Source organism: Myotis myotis, unplaced genomic scaffold (genome assembly GCF_014108235.1).
Source record: "Myotis myotis isolate mMyoMyo1 unplaced genomic scaffold, mMyoMyo1.p scaffold_m19_p_1, whole genome shotgun sequence".
Classification (NCBI taxonomy): domain Eukaryota; kingdom Metazoa; phylum Chordata; class Mammalia; order Chiroptera; family Vespertilionidae; genus Myotis; species Myotis myotis.
Genome location: NW_023416313.1, coordinates 210,641,122 through 210,662,478, shown reverse-complemented (window position 1 = coordinate 210,662,478; position 21,357 = coordinate 210,641,122).

The following is a 21,357-nucleotide window of genomic DNA, read 5'->3' as shown; positions in this document are numbered from 1 at the left end:
AAAAACAAAAATAAAAATAAAAATAGATCAAAGACAATGTAGCCATTCTTAAAGACTCTTGTGTATTTTATTTATCCCTTATGGCAAAACCATGTCTCTCTCCAATTATGTTTCTAGTGTATTTTTTTTTTTTTGTATTCAATAGAAAAATAAACTAAGCCTTTTTGTAGCTCTTTACTGTTAAATGACAGGCTTCACCTTCCCCACTTGACATAAATTACATTTTATTATTTTTTTTAAATAAGTTTAGAATGAAACTATTCTTTTTTATCAGCCAAAATTATTTACCACCACTTTTATAATTTCTATAACACTGTTCAATATAGCTTTATTTATTTGATAAATCTGAATATATTAGGAAAATATATCTTTTTGCAGTACAATGGTATCACCATTAAGCAGTAGAAATATTTTGCCTAAATTATGCCACGTTTTTACAGCTTGAACAGATTCATTCAAAATCAGGATGATACTAGCAAATCAATAGGTAGTAGATCTCGGTTTTACAAAATGGAATATTGAAATATCATTAAATCTGCCTATAAAGACATATATATTCAGTAACGAAGTATATAATGAACACATTTTAAATGCCATATAAAAATCAAAACTCAAACAATAAAAGTCCAAAAATAAGAGTCATACACTTGCTTTTTAGTTAAATTTGGTCTAAAAAATATATAGACTTCCAATAAAGGATTATGAACATAGATACTGGTATGCTGGTCTGGGTATACAGATATATTACAATACTTATTGTCCCTAGGATGATTATCTTTTCTACTTTGATTAAAAAAGATAACTTTCTATTTCTTTTGAATGATTTAAAAATTGCTTTAAAAAGCCATGGGCAAGCCCAGCTGGCATTGCTCAGTGGTTGAGCATTGACCTATAAACCAGATGGTCACGGTTCAATTCCCAGTCAGGGGACATGCCTTGGTTGAGGGCTCGATCCCCAGTGTGGAGTGTGCAGGAGGCAGCTGATCAATGGTTCTCTCTCATCATTGATGTTTCTCTCTCTCTCTCCCTCTCCCTTCCTCTCTAAAATCAATAAAAAATATTTTTTAAAAAAGAGCCATGGGTCATAGGTTATCTATAATAATAAAAGTGTGATATGCTAATTAGACTGGACAGCCAAACGACCTTCCAGACGTCCTTCCGGACGACCTTCCTTCGAAGCTGGGGCTGCGAGGGTAGAGCCCCTTGCACGAATTGGCACTAATTCATAATAAAATGGTAGGAGGGAAGAGGGTCTATGCTAAACAGAAATATTGCATATCTATATTGTTATTTTAAAAGAACTAGGAAAAAAATGTCATGATATTTTTGCTGCCCTATTTCAACAAAGTATAGAATTTCTGCAGCATCATGGCAAAACATAATGATTATGTTTAATTAAAGTTAATTAAATTTATGTATCAACAACATTATTTCTGTCTTTATTTTTAAATACATTTTTTTTTAATTGAGAGCTCTATAATTTTTAAACTATGATTTCAGTCAGAAATTGTATTTGGTTTTTGAACTCTAATTCCACATGTTTTCCCCCATGAACTTAGTCACAGGCGTCTGTCTACCATGTACTTGTATAAAGAACAAGAGCAGATCAGGAGAAGATGACGTGAGCCAGTCTAGTGCAGGCGACCTGAATGGTTTCTTTTACAGAAACAGTGCTTTGGCTTCCTCGGTGCAATTCTTTGAAGATGAGTGGTTTGTGAAGTTGAAAATGGAAGGAAGAAAAAGAAAAACTGTGGGCCATTTTGATGTATAGAAAATATAAGGAACGAGATGGAACTGTGAGTTTAAGGCCTCCCAGCAGCCTAGAGTGACTGCCCAGCTGCACAGTCAGACATTGTGACTGGAGACAATCAAAAAGGGAAATCTATCTGACGATTTCACTGCAATGATGCCTTCTACATTTCCTAACCAAAATCCAAACAGTTCCCTAAGGGATTGTCCTTAGGCAAGTGTGTTCTTTTAATTCTACTGAATAAATACCAGTTTGGAATGTATAAAGATATTTGAAGTGTTCATCTCCAATCATGTAGCAAAGTTCATTTTGCATGAGATAATCATTGACAAAATTAATGGAAATCCAAAAAAGGTCAAAATTTGAAATTGGAACATTGGATTTTGAATTTCCAAAACAATATTGAGTCATGAGTGAAAAACTGCCCTGTCTCTCCTTTTTGTTACTAAAACATTTTGTTACTGTTTATCGTTGAAGTTAAAAAGTGACAAAATGGCCAGACATTCTTCCATCATGCATTGTTAATCATAATATATTTCCTAAGAAAAAGTAGACTAAGTTTGAATATGAACCTATATATGCCAGTCAATGGGGTGATGATTAAAAAGCAGATACTTCCACATCAATGAAAACTACTGAAGACAGAAATAAATAAATTGACAACAGACAGGATCTGGTGGGCACTTCCCAGGATTCTAAATAAGCTCGTTTCATCACACTTATCCAACCTTATATCCAACAAGTAACTACTGAACATCTACCATGCGGCACTGTCTTCTAGGCACAGCAGATGCATCAATAAAAAAGGAAAAGTGTCTGCCATCATATATTTTTATTCTATAGGAAGCTAAAGAATATGTATAGTAAGTATTTAGTTCTAGCTCCAACAGCAAAGACATAAAACAGGACAGTGAAAGAGTGGGTGACTAGTGGGTCCATGTGTTAAGGACTACTTTAGTGTGTTCACAGCAAATTTTCCTAAAGGGGTAAATGTTGAACTTTCATTGTTCCATTTTTAAGACATTGTAACCAGTATGTAACATAAATATAATAGCACATGTATCCTATTATACGTGTGTAAGTATATTTACCTGTATTTGTATATATAAATACATGTATTACCTCATTACATTAGCATTTGTGACAAGCCCCTGCCCTGTTTTAATTCCCAATAATGCTTCTCAAGCAAAATGGAATTTTATTAATCTCTGTGCTCCAGTGTCTAAGTAATTGCTAGCATGAAAAAGGCCCTCGTTTCTTGTTGAATGGGTAAATGAGAAAATGATTAGTAGAGTTCCAGAATCATGCAGCCACTACAATTTAGAAACAGGTTTTTATGCCTATGTAGCATGGTACTATGGTACCATGGTGACACCATAATAAAACCAATTCATATTAATCAAAAGACTCCTCGGGTGAAAAATAAATGGCTTCATGGAGAACCAACAGAGAAAATATGCAAATTTTTGGCCTGGCTATTTTTTTATGTCTGTTTTATCTTCCAAAGATATACTCCTTGAAGTAATATTTCATGTATATTTTCTAATTTGTTGACTCAAGCAGAGGTCTAACTCAAAGTCTATAGATTCTAATGAATAAAGAGTATCATCTAAAATCAATTGCTAAAACTATTTCTTTAGAATATAATTCAAATACTTGTGAGAGGAATAACCACCTTAACAACTTTTTATATATACACTAGAGGTCCAGTACACGAAATTCATGCGTGGGTAGGGTCCCTAGGCCTGACCAGTGATCAGGGCAAATCTGTGGGGTGACCGGCAGGGTGATCAGGGACCCCAACTCACACCCACTTTGGCCAGCCTGGTGCCACCCACTCGCTGGCCCCACTCCCTGCCACCACTGCCAGTCGCCTCCCTCTGTGGGGTGATTGGTAGGGTGATCAGGGGTCCCCCTGCTGGCACCCACCTTGGCTGGCCTGGGGCCTGTGGGCTGGAGGCAGCTCCTGCATTGAGTGTCTGCCCTCTGGATGTCAGTGCATGTCATAACGACCAGTCGTTCAGTGGGCCGTTCTGCCATTTGATTAATTTGCATATTAGGCTTTTATTATATAAGAGGACAAACATGTATTTAAGTGCAAAAGTCTAGGTTGAATAAAATCTAATTTACTTTTTAAAGGGTCCCTGAATTTTATTATGAAAATTAATTCCTTGTGAAAATTAAAAGGTCCAAGCATCTGAATATTCTTCTCTTGTTTTTATTCATCTCTATTTTATTGGGACTGGGTTGCAGTTTTAATTCCTCAGTACCAATACCCATTTTTCATGTACTGTGTAATGCAATACATTAAAACATATCACTGAGATTCATGTTAAATCTAGGATCACAGCAAGGATCATAGCTTTTGCCTGTATTGTCCAGCCATCACTGATATCTTGTCATAAGTCATCCTTTTTCAAGTGTAATGAATCACCGTCCAGAATTTTATACGATTAGAAAATTTGATGCAGGGCAGAGTGCAAGTTGTAGCTAGCATTGGAAGTTGTTATTTTAATAAATGATGTAAAACAAAGCAAAAAACATGTAAATCCAAATATTCGTCCTTGTTTTGTTTTACCAACATCAGTTTCACCTGCCCCAACCATCACCTGAAAACACAAGGGCTTTATATCTAAATTGCATTGGGAAAATTAATTTGTATTAATTATCATTTTTACTAGTTAAAATAAAAAAGTTAATTTTGAACTCATTTTAAAATTTGAATTATTTCTATATTTGCCATCTATTTTTATTAATCTATCATTCCTGTCTATATGCTGAGGTAATTTTGCAAGCACATAATTCTAGAAAATAAAATTAATACATAAGTGAATAGCTCTAGCCAGTTTAACTCAGTGGATAGAGCATCATCCTGTGGACTGAAGGGTCCCAGGTTTGATTCTGGTTAAGTGCACATGCCCGGGTTGCAAGCTCAATCCCCAGTAGGGGGTGTGCAGAAGGCAGCCAGTCAGTGATTCTCTCTCATCATTGTAGTTTCTATCTCTCTCTCCCTCTCCCTTTCTCTCTTAATTCAATAAAAATATATATTTAAAAATATTTAAAAATTTTAAAATTAATAAATAAAATTATTTGGGTTCACTAAAGATAATCAGGAAAAAAATTGTAAGGTAAAAGGTTTCTAGATTCTATTGCCTATAAAGCAATGCCTTATTCCTATAGGAATGCCAGCTTTATTTAACTCTATAATGGTGGCCTGAATGAAATTGGATTAATTTCATTTGAATGTTTAAGAACATAAAGTGACAACCAAATGTAAAGAAAAACACAGCCTTTATTATATAAAACATGTTGATATTGGTTTTAATATAAGGGATGTATCATTGGGGCTTGAGAGATGAGGAGATGACAGAATCTATGCAAACATGTCAGAGACAAAAGATGGGATATATGTGTGTGTATATATATATATATATATATATATATATATATATATATACATACATATATATATATATACATATATATATATATATATATATATATATATACATATATATATATATACTAGAGGGGCCCGGTGCACAAAAATTTGTGCATGGGGGGGGGTCCCTCAGCTGGGCCTGTGCCCTCTCGCAGTCTGGGACCCCTTTGGAGATGACCACCTGCTGGTTTGGGCCCGCGCTCTGGGGGATTGGGCCTAAGCTGGCAGTCAGACATCCCTCTGGCAGCCCGGGAGCCCTCGGGGGATGTCCATTTGCCAGTGGAGAGTAGGCCTAAGCTGCAGTCTGACAACCTTAACGCTGCTGAGGAGGCAGGAGAGGCTCCCACCACCACCAATGTCCTGGCAGCCGTCAGCCTGGCTTGTGGCTGAGCAGAGCTCCCCCTGTGGGAGCTCACTGACCACCAGGGGGCATCTCCTGCATTGAGCATCTGCCCCCTGGTGGTCAGTGTGTGTCATAGTGACCAGTCATTCCCAATCATTCTGCTGTTATGGTCAGTTTGCATATTACCCTTTTATTATATAGGTTAGAGGCCTAGTGCATGGGTGGGGGCTGGCTGGTTTGCCCTTCAGGGTGGGGGTCCCACTGGGGTGCCACTGGGGTGCCTGGCCAGCCTGGGTGAGGGGCTGATGGTTGTTTTCAGGCTAGCCATACCACCTTTAGAGTGGGGGGTCCCCACTGGGGTGCCTGGCCATTCTGGGTGAACGGCTGAGGGCCGTTTTCAGGCTGGCCAAGCCTCCTCAGTGACAGAAGCTCCCAGCCTCTCCTTTTTTTCTTTTTTTTTCTGGGATTTATTTACCTTCTATAATTGAAACTTTGTAGCCTTGAGTGGAGCTCAGAGCCGGACAGGTCTTGGCTTCCTCCATGGCCAGGGGCAACCCAAGGCTCCAGCTCCATGGCCACGGCCGGCTGAAAGCAGGTATCTGGGGTTTATTTATCTTCTATAATTGAAACTTTGTTGGTTTGAGTGGAGCTTAGAGCAGGCCACGGCAGGCAGGGAACCTTGGCTTCCTCCATCACTGGAGCAAGCAAGCCTCCTGCTCGTTCCAGCTCCATGGTTGCCGGCCGCCATCTTTGTTGGCAGTTAATTTGCACATCTTGTTGATTAGCCAATGGGAGGCATAGCGAAGGTATGGTCAATTACCATGTTTGTCTATTATTAGGTAAGATTATATATATATATATATATATATATATATATATATATATATTCATTTGGATGTCAGTGAGAAGGTTTTTAATTATATATATATTCATTTGGATGTCAGTGAGAAGGTTTTTAATTTTTCAGGAGAGATACCCTCATTATATATGGCAATGTATTATCCATAGTGGACATCCCCAACTATATTTAAGCAGTTTCATTGAAATAATTTAACTTTGTAAATTAAGGTTTGCTATTCATATCCCATGACCTATGAATTTCAACTTTGTACTTGGAAATGCAGATATTTAACAAGAATAACTCTTAAAAATCATTTCCTTCTGCATTTCCTGGGCAGAACTCTTCTTTGTACTCTTGCCTCTTGGATTCTTAGCAATTTATTCTTTATCTAAGCTTGTCTATACCTTCTTCATATCTGTCTGCCCCTTAATTCTTTCTGTTTCTGTTTCAGTCTCTCTGTTACCCACTTAACATTTCCCCTCCATCTCTCTCTCTCTCTCTCTCTCTCTCTCTCTCTCTCTCTCTCTCACACACACACACACACACACACACACACACACACATACTAATAAAGAGGCTTCGGGTAAATAGAAAAATTCTCTACCACAGACCCCTCTTGAACCTATTAGTGACAGAATTATACATAACCACTGTCTTGATGTTGTCAGTAGTATAAGTACATTTTAAAAAAGCAAATTTGGGTAAATTAAGAGAAACTTTTAACTCAGAACATGTCTTTTTGAGGAAAGAAACAAATGCATCCTGTTACTTTGATTTGCATTTTGTTCATTTCTTTTCAACTTCCATTTGAAAAAGCCTATACCTCAGACCACTCAATATAACAGTTGTATTTCTATTGTATGATGAAATTTCTCAACATGAGTGCTGGTCTTTTCAGCCTAAATATTTAAATTATAAAATGACTAATATTATGCTGGCCATCAGCAAAATCAATCTGCATGTTAATTTGTGAGGGTAACACCAACTTGATTGGTTCTATTTGAAAGTTTCCCTTGCTACTCTGCAAAAAACCTTTTTTATCATTCGCATCATTGTGATCATGATGATCATCATCCCTTACACATGGAGAGGAATTTGCATTTTTTAGCAGTAACTTAAATAATCTGTTTCTCAACAAACGTAGAGGCAATATCTCTTCTAGTCTTGGATGTCTCTTTTTGGAAAACGAATAACTAGATCTTTAACAAAATAGCATGTAAAGTCTAACTCCCTGAAATTATTATAGGTTTTAGCCAATCGAATAGGTAGCTATTATTTCTGTTACTGTAGTAACCAATGGTCCCTTTTGAACTGGTGGGAACAGATTATAATAGCAATTAATGCTTGAAACGAGTTATTCCCAGAAAGGCTAACCCTTGGCTGCTGCAACCTGGTGGGTCCATGGGACTGTTAATTAATAGCTAGTCATTAACTGCACCACATTTCCCCAGCAAGGAGTTTCATACTTCCTTCCCTGAGTTGTTTTGCATACAAATATCACTTGCCTTGTAACAAACACTACTTAAAAACATTGTTGAGTGGGGTTTATTGCTTTACATAAGAATTCAGAAAATCTAAGGCAAAAATCGCACACATTTACACCACAGGTATAAATGGAAGTAAAAGCAGATTTCCAAAATCAAGATAAAAGAAAACCACCCCCTGCCCCCCCTCCACTCCCCGATTCCCCGAAGTGATGCTGTTGTTTTGCTTCAGTGCCACACTGACCTTTCCTGCTCTGATCTGTGGTTGTTATTATGAAAAGGTCAAACCTTGCTCCTGCTATAGACCAATTATACATAAACTGCTGGAAACACAGGACAGGAACTGACAATTGTGTTGGCTAATATTATGTGTCAACTTGATGGGGCTAAGGGATGCCCAGAGAGATGGTAAAACATTATTTCTGGGTGTGTCTGTGAGGGTGTTTCAGGAAGAGATTAGCATCTGATTCAGAGACTAAGTGAAGATGTCTGCTCTCAACAATGTAGGTAGGCATCAATCAATGCTTTGGGTGCTAAAAAGTCAAAAAAGGATGAATTTCCTCTCTTTTGTTGAGCTGGGTTGCCCATCTTTTCTTGCCCTCCAAGAACTCCTGGTTCTCATTCCTCCTGACTGTGGCATTTATACAGTGGCAGCCAGGTTCTTAGGCCTTTGACCTTGGACTGTGGAGTTACACCATTATTTCCCTGGTTGTCTGGTGTTCACATTCGATTGGAATTACACCAGCAGCTATCCTGGTTCTCCAACTTAAGAGTGAACTACAGGACTTCTAGGCCTGCATAAGTGTGTGAACCAATTCCTATTATAAATATTCTTATACTTATTGGTCTGTTTCTCTGGAGAACCCTAACTAATACCACAATTTAAGAACAAACAGATGTACACTCTTTCCCCTCCCCCATGTGGTTTAGATCAATGAGGGTAGAAAAGAAAGCCTACACTAGTTAATAAAGTTGAAATCTTCCTCCTTTAAATACTGTCCTTCCTGGGAAATGTAATATTGATTGGAGGGAATGTAATTGCTTTGGAGGGAGTATAATTTTATTGCAGAACACATAATATTAGGGATTAGATAGACAATCTCTCTGGGCTTTTATAGAAGGTGAAGCTGTGTGTTCATTGATGTTTCACAGGCATTTGCATGTTGGCCATTCAGGTTGAATTCAAAGCAAGGGATTGTTCTGAATAGCACTCTGATTCAACCTCCCCTTCCATTTATTTAGCCTTACTTCAGATGAATCCTGACTGATACTCAACTGTAGAACCATTCACTTAGTTCGACACACAAGGATTTGTCACTCATTCTGAAGAAATCCATTTCCATCAGGACCCCACTCAGCAGCTATTCCCCTGAGGACTTTGTTTACATTGTGTTTGAGGTCATTCTGACAGGGGTGACATTTTCATGGAATATCATGTGAATGAAAGCACCTGGAATTACATAAATGTACAGTATTGCCCAGTCTTCCTTGGAGTCTGTTTTATATAATCCGGTATAATAAAAGGGTAATATGCAAATTGACCCAAACTGCAGAATGATCAGAGTGATTGCTCGACCAGTCACCATGAGGTGCACTGACTACCTCTCAGTCCCTTTTCCCAGCCAGCAGGCTTCCATTGCCTGATGACAAACGGGGAACCAGGGGTGGGTGGCAGGGGATGTGGGTGGTACCAGGCCAAGGCCCCCGCCCCACTGGTCATCCCATGCCTGTGGAGGGGACGGGGCTGGCAAGTAGGCGGGAACAGCCGACCTCTCGGTCCCTCCCCCTGGCCAGCAGGCTCTGATCACTCGATGGCAAACGGGGAATCAGGGGTGGGTGGCAGGGGGGCGGGGTCAGCTGTGGGCAGCCGGAGAAGATGGCCCTGATTGCAGGCCAGGCCTAGGGACTGTACCCACACACAAATCTCATGCGCCAGGACTCTAGTTGTCTATATAAAATAAAGTGAAAACATTCCTCACCTGGAAGGGGGCATATATTCATGCTCAAGTGATTATGGTCTTGTTTCTATAATGTTACAAATAAAATATTTCTTCTAAGTAAAATAATAGATGCATATTTGAGATCCCTTGTTATGAAATCAGTCACTAATCCTCAGAGAAGACTAACTGTGACAGTGCAGGATTTTATCAAGGCTGGTTTCCCTCTGGCTATGCCACATGGTACAGAAAGTGGCTAAAGGCTCAGTATCACCCACCTGCTCTGTGGAGCTTTCCCAAGTGTAACAGGTCATCAAGAGAACTTTTATTACTCTGTTGCTGAGGCTTTTCAACTACCATGCACTATTCCACTCATGTTCCAAACTCTGCACTTTCTAGATAATACTAAGTGTGTTATGCATTTTCATGTGATTTGCATGTTTTCTCTAATGTTTCTCAAGCTTATGAACCCATCATGTGCCATATCCTGTTAAATCCCAGGTATCAAGCCCACAGCCACATGAATTGGTTTTCAAGAAATATTTGTTAGTGAAATGATATTTACACTAGAAGTTGGATGAAATCAACAAATAGAGCATAAGCTATTTAAAGGTCTCAGAGAATATTTAAGCATACAGAGGGTCTTATTTGTAGCATGTACTAAGTCCTACGGTAATAACTCAGATGTTTATAATTCCTCTTTTGTTTCATTTTCAGCAATAAAAGTATGAGTCGATCTTTCTCTTCTTGGTCAAACTGTTTCTATTAAACATTTCCCATTAGGAAACTTTTTTCTTAGACAGAAAAGCAATTATATAATATGCAACCAGAAAGGAAATATAATCAGATATACCCTAAGTACATTGTGATTTTAATACAACATTTCAATTCACTCATTTAAAATGATATCCGGCATCTGTGATATTGCTCTAGGTATTCTACACAGACAAAAGACCCCACCCATATTGAACTAACATTGCAGTGAAGAAGTAGAGCACAGTTAATACATGAGTAAATTTTATAGTTATTAGAAGGCCCTAAGTGTTGTGAACAAAAATAAAGACAGGAAAGGAGGCAAGTGAATGCAGGGAGTAGGACCAGTGTAGCAATAGAGAGATAGTGTGCAATTTTAAAGAGATTCGAGGGAAGACTTCACTGAGAAGGTGATTTGAGCCAAGACATGAGGGAAATGAAGGTGTGATCTGGATGGAAATCTGTGAAAATAGAGTTGCAAAAATAGGAAAGAGTCTAACACAAAGTATTAAGGACCCTAGAACAGTGGTCAGCAAACTGTGGCCCCTTGAGTGTGGCTCTTCCACAAAATACCACATGCGGGCGCGCACGTACAGTGCTATTGAAACTTCGTGGCCACACTCAAGGGGCCAAAGAGCCGCATGTGACTCGAGAGCCACAGATTGCCGACCACTGCCCTAGAAGATGGAGTGACTGGGGAAGTGAATGAGGGGAACCAGTAATAGGAGATGAAGTTAGAGGGAAACAGGTGCACTTGTTATGTAGGACACTGTAAAGAGTTTGCTTCAACCATGAATGAGTTACAGAACCACCAAAAGGATTTGAGTTAAGCATCATCAATATGGGATTTAGGTCCAAGACCTGTCGTATTGGTGACTACCTTCAGAATGGACAATAAGAGGACAGGGGTGGAAGGAGAGAGAAGGTTAAGAGACTATTGCCATTCTCCAGGAGGTGGTTTGTCCCAAGATGAATGCAGAAGTGAGTGTGGTGAGAATGGTGAGCTGTGCGTTAAAAGATAAAGCTGTTAGGATTTTCTGAAAGACTGAAAATGAACTGTAAGAGAAAATGAATCTAGGAAGACCTGAAGTTCTTTTTATAAACATGCCATTATATTAAAGGATGTGTTTTGAAGGTGGAAGTCACCTATATTGCTGATGCACTAAACTCTATTTGTTATCAGGAAATTTCTCTCTTGTGAGTAACACAAACCTGCTAATGAGTTTTCATTCCATTAATGAGTGCCATGGAACTAAACTTACTCTAACACCTGCCAAAGAAATTTGCTATTAACAAAAAAAAGCTGTGAAAGTAAATAAACTTTAAAAATCTCAATTCATCCTTTTTGTTAAATAAGCTAAAAGCAGTGGTGCCTGGAGCTGACTGGCACGGGCTGGGGAGTGCCGACTGAGCGCCTTCCTTCCCAATTCAGTGTTTATATTAGACCTTTAAATTGGTCATTCTGGGAATATTCATACCAGGGAAATTATCAGAGTCGACAAACTAGGGCTTTTCTTTGGCTCTTTCTATCAAACTGGTTGCTAAACATCGACCAGCATAAGACTCCCAGCAACAATAACAGATTTAACATTGGATTAAAATCAGTCAATCCAAGCCTGTGATTACTCTTTGCTTTCTAAAGTTAAAATCTATCATCCATTTGTGTTATACTAGGCATTTTACTAATTAAATAAGTTATTGAAAGCTGTTTTCATTAATACTTTCACAAACTATTCCAGTGGACAGAAGGCAACAAAGAGGGGTGAGGGGTAGTTGAGAGTTATTGTCTTTCAAGTCTGAGCAACTTAAAACATTGTCAATTCTGTGGGATTTTACTGTGGGATTGTTTTACTGACCAGTTTCCTCATTTTTAATATGGGAGAAGCACCCATGTTAGGCAGCGCCCTTGTGGAAACTGAGTGAATTGTTAAATTTCCTATCCCGCAGCAGTCGCTCAATAAATTAGGGCTTCTTTCCCCTCTTTGCCTTAAATGCCATCTCCCCAACAATACATATTTCACTAGCAGTGGCTTGACTCCAGAATAAATAATCAGTGTTCTCATTACTAATAATTGACCTGTTTTACTTTCCTTGCGTTCCATTTATTTTTAAAACAAATGTATTTAATTATAACTCAAATATAATAAACAGCACCATTTAAAGGGTAGAATTCAATGAGTTTAATAAACACACACTACTACAAACCCCAGCCATGATCACAACACAGAACCTTTTGATCACTCCCCAGTTTCCTCATGCTTTTTGTAGTTAAACCCTCTCTCTCTCCTCTCCATTCCCAGACTGTTGTTGAATTATGGCTCACCATCTCGCACCTTGTACTTCACTACTTAGAGTATTCTTTTAACACAGTCCTAACAGGTGTTTCATGGATTTATATTTAATAGAAATATTGTTTGATATGCCATTCCACTACAAGTTTTCTTTCTCTTTTCATTGTTTGTCTGTTTTTTTCTTTCATGCTTTAAATTTCTGTCAATCAGATGTTTCTTTAGTATTCCATTTTATTTTCTATTTTTTTTGCATTCTAGCTTATTTCTTCACACTATTTTTAAAGATTGGGATTAAAGTACGTATTTTATGGGACTAGGAAGCTTTCCTTCTATTGTAACTTTTCAAGAGTAAACTCTCTCTTGCTGAAACCGGTTTGGCTCAGTGGATAGAGCGTCGGCCTGTGGACTGAGGGGTCCCGGGTTCGATTCCGGTCAAGGGCATGTACCTGGGTTGCGGGCATATCCCCAGTAGGAGATGTGCAGGAGGCAGCTGATCGATGTTTCTCTCTCATCGATGTTTCTAACTCTCTATCTCTCTCCCTTCCTCTCTGTAAAAAAATCAATAAAATATATTTAAAAAAAAAAAAAAAAAGAGTAAACTCTCCTCTGGCTTCTGTCATTTTGGGGATACTTCCAAGTTCCTTTAAATAGTGAATTTTAAAAGTTAGTCTGGTTCTTATAATTATCACGTGTGGAAGGGCCTGAACAACCACGTTCCTCTGCCACCATTGCCAAGTGTCTAATACTGCAATCTTGGATAACTTCAGATTTTGTGCTAACATACAGATGTCACCTTATATGTAAAAAATGTACAAAGACCGAGATAACCCAATGCTATGAACTTGGTTCAAATTTTAGATGTAAAAACAGTCTGCTTCGCCATACATAATTTTAGGCCCAGACAGAACCTTAAGACTATACCATGCTCTGCTGCCTTTAATTTCTCTTTGAAGCCAAAAGATATTTATGTTATATGTGCTTTTCAAGCTAAGCATATTTTTCATTGAAGAAAAATATCGAATAGAGAAGGGGAAGGAAACTTTAGGCATAGAAAAAAAAGTCTGTATTTGAGAATATGTGTTGAAGATAGTTTAAAATGTTTCTGTAGAATTAGAATATTCTTGTGATGTTTAAAGTTCAAAGATCAGTGCTGAAGTGATAACTAGGTAAACCTTGCATTTATCTCTTTGGAATCTGAAGTGTACATCTACTGACAAAATGGAATTTTTTGAGTTTGGTGAGGGGATGAGTAAAATAAAGCTTAAATAGAAGTGACTGTGGGAATAAGCAAAGGTGATTTGTTCCATTAAAGCATTGACATGCTCAGCTCAAAGGCCTTCCTCTAAGTGCATCAAACAAAGCCTGATATTTGGAATAAGAGATATTATCTTGAAGTTACTATAATTTGGGGGAGAGAGAAATAATAGTGTTATCTTACAGAACCAAACAGTTTTAAGATGAAAAGTTAAAGGAAAAATAAGACAAGCATCTTTTTCTCTGTTGTAAACATCTAGCTGACCATGTAAAATTCAAACTCTATATTTTAAAAGTATTTGTAGGAAATCTGCATGGAAAAGTACTGATTTCCTTTTTCTCCTTCTTCTTTTTGAGTGTAGATATTGGAGAACATATTTGAAACCTGATTTGTCATTCAAACTTTTTTTTCCCTTTCTAACTTGTATGTTTTGAGGAAAAAAACAGGAAACTAAGATACAATCTAAATTGTGCCTCAATGTATTTTTGTTCTGAAACACTGTGGCATCTGGTTGATATTAAGCATAGGGGTCTGATAAATGAATGTACCCACCATTCCCCTGGGAAGGTGCTTGCAAGTACTCTGTCAGTGTGGCTATTCCGACTAGTGGCATCAGAGGGCTGGGGTGCATTGAGAAGGTTCAGCATGGTCAGTGGCATCAGAGCCAAGAAAGCAAACTGCAATGATGTGTGTCCATATAGTTCTTGCAAAGAAGCCCACAGTGATGAGAGATACAAGGAAATTTGAAAAATCTTTGTAAAAATATTGAGGTCAATAAGGGACAGATTTCTCATTTGGGGAGAAGAGATATAGAAATATGAGAAGACAGAAACCTCATAATGCTAGATTGGATTTGGTGGTATTGATATAAAATCAAAGTTTTAAATAGAAGATATCTAGATCATAGCCAGATGATGATAGATGATTGATAGATAGATAGATAGATAATTAGATAGATAGATGATAGAAAAGTGGGTAGGTGTGTGTTTAAATATGTGTGATAAATACATGTGTGTGTATTATGCCCACATATATGTCTTAGTTCTGACCATTGTGAGAATTTTAAGAGGATTCTTGAATCATTTGTATAAAATGAAGTAGGACAGCATAAAAGATATAGGTATGGAAACGGAGAAACCTGTCTCAGGTTCCATTCTTTCTGTAACTCACCAATATTTAACTTTTCATAATATGCCAGTCACTAGTCTAGTTGGGGATAGAGATCACTTTAATGTGAAGACATTGGTCTAAATAAATCTAAGAATTCTGTGAGATTTACAGGGAACAGAGGTTAGTAAGGCAGACTGAACTCAAAACTAGGTTTCAGAGTGACTGAAATCTTGTTCTTCCATGAGTATTTCATTTACTGCTTTATCTACAAACATTTTTATGAAAGACCAACATCCTCACCTTCACTACTTTTAATTGCATGCCCTTTTCCCCTTCTGTATTCCATCATGTGATATTTGCTCAGGTCTTTACTTTTCTGATTCACAGGTCTCCTCTCTTATCATTCAACTCAAATAAAAATGATCCATATTCAGTTGTAGAAAGAAAGCAGTTATTTCTAAGAACACAATATGTGATGTGTTCTTCACTTTTTATTCTCAGTCTCAGCACAGTTCCCTTCTATATGGAGGTTAATTTAGCTTTTGGCTGTTTGATTGTGAATAACTGAGATGGTCATTTTCCTTTTGCTTTTAAAATGATTTGCTTCAGGTGGACACTCATTAGCAGCTACAAGTACACATCAGCCATCTAAAGACATTTCTTTGCTTGGGAGGATAATCCATGCTATTATAGTAATGCTAGAGGCCTGGTGCATGAAATTCATGCACGGGTAGGGTCCCTAGGCCTGGCCGGCGATCAGGGCCTATGGGCCCTTCCAGCTGCTGGCCAGGGCCTTCCTTCCAGCTGCCGGCCAGGATCTTCCTTCATTCTGCGCCATTCCCTGGTCGTCAGCACATGTCACAGTGAGTTATCGAACTCCCGGTCATCCAGTCGAACACCTGAGGAGACACTTTGCATATTAGCCTTTAATGTATATAGATTACCAAGTAGCGGTGCTAGCTGCTATGGACAATTCTTCACGCCACTGGAGTTGACAGAGAAGATGAAAGTTAGATGCACTTTTATGCTTTCAGGCACACTATTGCATACTCTTTGCATTCTTTGAAATAGGGATCTTTTGCATTAATAGGCCAACTGGAAGAAGCAATATGAATCTAAAATCCCTGTACTAGCAATTCCTACTTCATCTTGCACTAATGAGAAATCCCTGCTAGCCTTAGAACATTCCTTAGCAACATGACACAAATGCTCGAAGGAGATGAGAACAGGCACCTTGTACGGTATCAACAGAGCTGTAGATATATGGATCCAAACAAAAGAAATAAAGAAAGGCAGTGCCAAGTTGTTTTTGTCACTCTATTCTGCCTTCACTCCGTATGGTGTTTTTGGAGAAACTACATCTATCCTAATGCCATAGGCTTTTTTTGTGGAAGAAACCTCTCGCTTTGACTTTTGATTTAATTATTAAGGAAGATGAATATGTTTAAATGCCTAAATATTTTGTTTTGCTTGCCCCTCACTTGGACTAAGAGCTAAAATGGTGGATTTTGAGGAATATGTGAGTCCTCTCCCCACAATGCTCTGCTTTTCTCCGTGATGACACTTATGTCTGACAATTTCCACCATGTGTGTCTGCCTGTCTCTTCAGCTGTGCCCTCCGTCAGCACTTCCTCTCACTTTTCATCTGAATCACATTTAACATCTGCCCTTTGATGATCGGATGTGTCTATTAGCCTCTCACGGGTGCCTCCTTCACCAGCCTCCCTGGCACTGAGCTCACATTGTGACTGGCATTAATATTGATGGTATTAGTGCTTCCAACTTCTGCTCTCCCCTCACAGCAATCTGTCCTCATTTCTGTCCCCTTCCCTCGTAGCAGTGACTGTCACCATGGCTGCTCATCAGCTCTCCTTGGTCATTAAGCTACAAACTTGCAGCCTTGCCACCTGCAGCCAAGTCTGTGTCTACTGCCTAAAACCTTGACACGAACCGGAATCTCATCACTTGGTTAGTGAAAGTCTTACCTGCTTTAGTGATTGCAGCTTTACTTTGGAGTTCGCTGTAACAGTGTGCAGAGAATTCCAAAGATATGAATTAGGAGAAGGGGCATATTTCATAGATTGAGAGCATAGTCCCTGATGTCAGACAGATGTGGTTTTCATTCCAGGATGTGCTATGAAGTCTTGGAAAGCCACACCCTTCTACTTATCTGTTTCTTCATCATTATAAAAGGAATAAGAGCCCCCTACTCATACCTTTTGGGGTCAGAATTAAAGAAAGGCAAAAAAAAATTTTTTAAAAGAATTAATCACATAGCTATTTGGTAGTTGTGGACTAATGAATACTAGTTTTGCTTTTTCATAGTTCTAAGTTTTGGTAAAGTAATACTCTATCCTTGGACTAAAAGGAATATATTTTTATAAATATATGTATGGCTGATCTGCATTATCCATACTATATCTACTTGATATTCAGTTTATTGTCTGTAACTTATTCAATTTATTAAACATGGTTGGGGAGCTGACTTATACTAGATAGAAGAATTCTAGCACTACTGACATTTTATATCTGCTTCAGTTGAGGTCCTTATATTGGTTGCCACAATTAACATAATATCTGTTAACCTCCAACCCAACCCCAGTCTACTCTTGATATTATTGCCAGAGCGGATCACAAATCAGACATACCCGTTTCCTACATTAAAGCCTTTCTGTGTAGCTTTAGGATAAATCTGATCTCTTTAATATGGGACACAGTGTGCTCCACAACAGGCCTCATCTATCTGTTCTCCCTCACATCCATATCAAATCAGGAAGAAGTATTTGAAGTTCCCAGAGATCACCAGGTTCTCTCTCAGTCCCGAGCCTTTGTAGTTAGGGCTCTCTCTAACACCACAGGAGGGAGTTCTGGCCACCAGTTGAGACATTGCCCTGGGAAGTGTCCTCTGATCCCACTCCACCCATTCTCAACACCCTACTGAGTACTCTACCTTACCTGTAACACTTCTTCCATTGGAGGCATTGTCTGAGTCCTTTAAAGATCTGCGATGAACTATTTCTCATTATGGTTCTAGAAATTAGCTTAATATCTAGCACTTGGTATTCCTTATTAACGGTTTTCATGAATAAAATATGGCTTTTTTAGAGTATAATTTTATTTTATGGCATTATTTTCATATAGAAATCCGAGACCTTAAATTTATTGCAAATCAAGTAATGAGAAAAAATATCTCCCTCTTTTTATTGACTTTGATTTTAAGAAGAGTTGATGATTTATATTATAACAAAGTTCAAAAACTTCATTAAGCTTTGAATTGCTGATTTTGCTATTTTATTAAAGACTTGCAGAACTTGTTAGCAAGTTTTGCAATTGTGTCTGACTTATTAAACTAATATTGACGCCTGAAAAATTAAGATACTAGTATTTTAGTTTCCCAGGGAGAAACAGAGATAGCATTACTTGAAACATAATAGACAGCACAAAATTCAGTGTTTTCTGCCCGAAGCAGGTGTTGAAATATCTGCAGCCAAGAATCTGCTTTTATCTATTGCTGAAAATATGTTTTATGCTACTAGCAATGTATATCATATTGTCTTAGAAAAGTCATTAAGAAAAAAAAGGCAGCAAGAAATTACATGTCATCACAGTCTACAATAGCTTTTTTATGTGTCAATAAAGGTACACTTCAACACTTGCCACAGTGAATGGATGAAAAACGCCTTTAATGGGAAGTGTGTTTGGTTTTCCTCACACCTTATAGCGCTTCTGATCGCCAAGGAAACACGCTCTTGTTTTTTTCTGACTTGACTATGGACTTTCTGACTTATGTGTTCTCTTTGACTAGGCAGCACTGTTGAATACACATCATGTCAATCAAGATTTCAGAATCCTGTTTAATTCTCATTTAGTCATCCTTTGCTTAGTAAGTGGTTGAGCTCTATATTAAATTTAAAGGTCTTTTTAGCAAGTCAGACTTGGCATCGGGAAGAAGGAAATAGGAAGAAGGTGGATTAGTGCTTCCATTAGCTAACCTAGGATTCAGCCTAATGGTGGGCCACAGCCAAGACAGTGAAGGTGCCTGGCCAGTGACTTTAAGCTGAAAGTTTGGCAGTGCCCAGTGATGCTGCCACCGAGTCAGTCCTCTGACCTACCAGACTGTAAAACAACTCTGGATTTGGGTGAAGCATGGAGATGAAACTTCCTTTTTTGAGCACCCAGTGTTTTTATTTAGATACTAGAGGCCCAGTGCACGAAATTGCATGAGACCAAGAGTCCTGCTGCTGCTGTGGGACCCAGAGTCCCTCCTGCCACCGCAAGACCCATCAATGCACCTCCTGGTGACCAGTCGTTTGGTTGTTCTGGCGTTCTGGCCACTGACTTTTTATAATATAGATGTCATTTCCCTTCCTAATACATCACCTGCCATAAGGAAGTTGAAAGTATAGTCATCATAACATTCCTCTATAACTGGGACATACCTATGATAGGTAACAAAAACTCAAAAATTAAATTAAAGAGGACAGGATTCATTGTCCTCAGAAACCAAAGGTCTGGATAGCTCTAAGAAACTCAGGAAGCTCCCTCTGTCTCTGGCTGTATCTCTGACTGTATCTCCTACATTATAATCTCTAACATGAAATGATTAATAAAGAAAGTCAATTAAGCCTCACAAGTGTGATGTGTTTGTAAAGTGTAATGTCATAGAGTGAGTAATTTATATCACTATCTTGTTAATTTGCTTTAAAGAGTCATGAAGTTCATTGTGACCCTAACGTTATATTTGAATGAACTGAAGTTTAGATCAATTAGTAGCATGTTTAAGACAATAGTTTATTTATTTCACAAGGTAGGCAATGCCTGTCAACATTTTCCAAATTTACATTTCCATATTCTAGGAAGCAAAAGAGAGCAATTTTTAAGTCTCTTAATTTTATTTCCAAATTTTTAGAGGAGCATTTAGAATATATTCTACTTTGGTCAAGAATCATGCCTGGTCCAATCTTCAGTGTTTTAGTACACTATGTATTTGTTATGTCTTTTGGTACTCAGATATGTGTGTGTTTTGCATTTGTTTTTTAGATTTACTACATCTTAGATAATTTAGGATCTCAAATTTCCCTTCTTTTGTCTTCCTGCATTTCAGGTATTTTATTGTGTCTATTTCTAATTTAATCATTCTCCCTTCAGCTTTCTTTTTTAGATTGTTTAACCACTCCATTGAATTTTTTTTATCTTATTTACCACACTTTTCACTTTAAAAAGTTTTACTTTTAGAACCACTCCTAAAGGTGAATCTTTTTTCCTAGTCTGCCTGGCTATATTTTACAGTATTTTATTCCTTAATTATATTTTGATTTCCCTTTTTTAAACACACTAAACATACTTATTTTATAGTCTGTATTTGGTCATTCCAATATATTAGACTTGGCAGGACATAATTATTTATTACTAATACTTCTCTATCGTGGCTTGTTTTCTGTGGTGTGATATTATTTCTTTTTGAGCTCCTAGTCTATGAAAACTTTTCTTTAAGTATTTCTTTAAGCCTAGTTATAAGGTACTTCCTGCAAAAAGCTCATAAGCTTTGACTCTGCTGGATTCCTTGGGGGCACAGGCAATTCTAAACCAATTTTAAATATCAGCTTAAGTGTTTGGGCCACACAAGTAGTGTGAATCCTGCTTTCAAAACCCTTATGAGGATCAGCTGATAGTTAGAAATTCTCAGCAACGACACACTCTCTCTCTCTGATACAACACAGTGTCATGGAAATTTTGTACAGTCTCTGGCCAGGTGGGGCATAGGGATCTCACTCTGTGACCTGAATTTAAAGAGAGAGAGGCGGGTGAGAGGGAGAGAGAGATGCTTTTCTCAACGTCCTACCTTGTACGGGATCTCAGCTTTGTCCCTTTCTGCGTGTACAATCCATGAAACCTCTCCTGTGGGCCACCAGGGACTGGCATTCAGGATAGCCACTAACATAAGTTCTCACTGATCAGCCTGGTCTCATGACCTGTAGTCAATTTATCTCCGGGATTTCTCTTGCTTTCTTCCCAGTTCAATTATGCTCATCCTTCCATGTATTTTGCATCAGGTGCAGGAGGGCAGCTCAGTATTTTCCATAATAGTCCATTTTATAATAAACATATAAAGCATGTTGTTGTATTCTAACCAGTTGATCCAGTCATCTGC